The following is an 871-nucleotide window of genomic DNA, read 5'->3' as shown; positions in this document are numbered from 1 at the left end:
GAATATTTAGCTAAATTGATTATTAAATAAGGATATTTTGATAAATATATTTCTAATAAATTTTGATTTTAAATTAGGTAAATTATCAAATGATACTAAAAATCTATATTACTAATAAATATAACCCAAAAGATGAAAATGACAAATCAATTTCCGGAAACACAAAGGACTAAAGTTGAATAATATTACATTGCATATATTTGGACCTAATATCAATAGAAAATTGAAAAATATATATGGATATATACGAGTTCTTAATAATTGTAATGATGTTAATGGTATCTATCTACTTTCTAGTGAATTCTAAGTTTGTTTTTGTCCAATTGTCCTGAATATTGAATCAGCATCAATACCAACTAACCAAGGTCTTGGAAATCATCGATAAGCATGTGAGTTGTATTTCACTTGAAGACAGTGCATATTTTTCTGTCTTTCAATTTAATAATAATAATAATAATAAGGGTAAAATATATTTTTATCCTTAAAGTTTGGCAAAAGTTTTAAAAATATCCTTAAGTTATTTTGTTTCAATTTTGTCTCAAAAGTTTTCGATTTGCATCAAATATATCCCTGACGGCTAAATTTTCAAAAAATTTAAGACCAATCTAACAATAATGCATGAAAATGATACTTGATTTGCTTATGTTGAGGGTTGTTCTTATGAGATTATTATTGAATTGATCTTAAATTTTTTGAAAAATTACCCGTCAAGGGTATATTTGATGCAAATCGAAAACTTTTGAGACAAAATTGAAACAAAATAAAACTTAGGCGTATTTTTGAAACTTTTATCAAACTTCAGGAACAAAAAATATACTTTACCCTAATAATAATAATAATAATAATAATAATAATAATAATAATAAATTGA

General features: G+C 23.4%; 1 protein-coding gene across 1 annotated transcript in view; it reads right to left on the bottom strand.

Moving 5' to 3' along the window:
- The window catches only part of LOC107622528 (annexin-like protein RJ4), a 6,950-nt gene that overhangs the window by 5,292 nt on the left and 787 nt on the right, over positions 1 to 871 (bottom strand). The gene's annotated exons all lie outside the window — the stretch shown is intronic.

Source organism: Arachis ipaensis, chromosome B10 (genome assembly GCF_000816755.2).
Source record: "Arachis ipaensis cultivar K30076 chromosome B10, Araip1.1, whole genome shotgun sequence".
NCBI classification, from domain to species: domain Eukaryota; kingdom Viridiplantae; phylum Streptophyta; class Magnoliopsida; order Fabales; family Fabaceae; genus Arachis; species Arachis ipaensis.
This window is presented reverse-complemented; position numbering and strand designations above follow the sequence as displayed.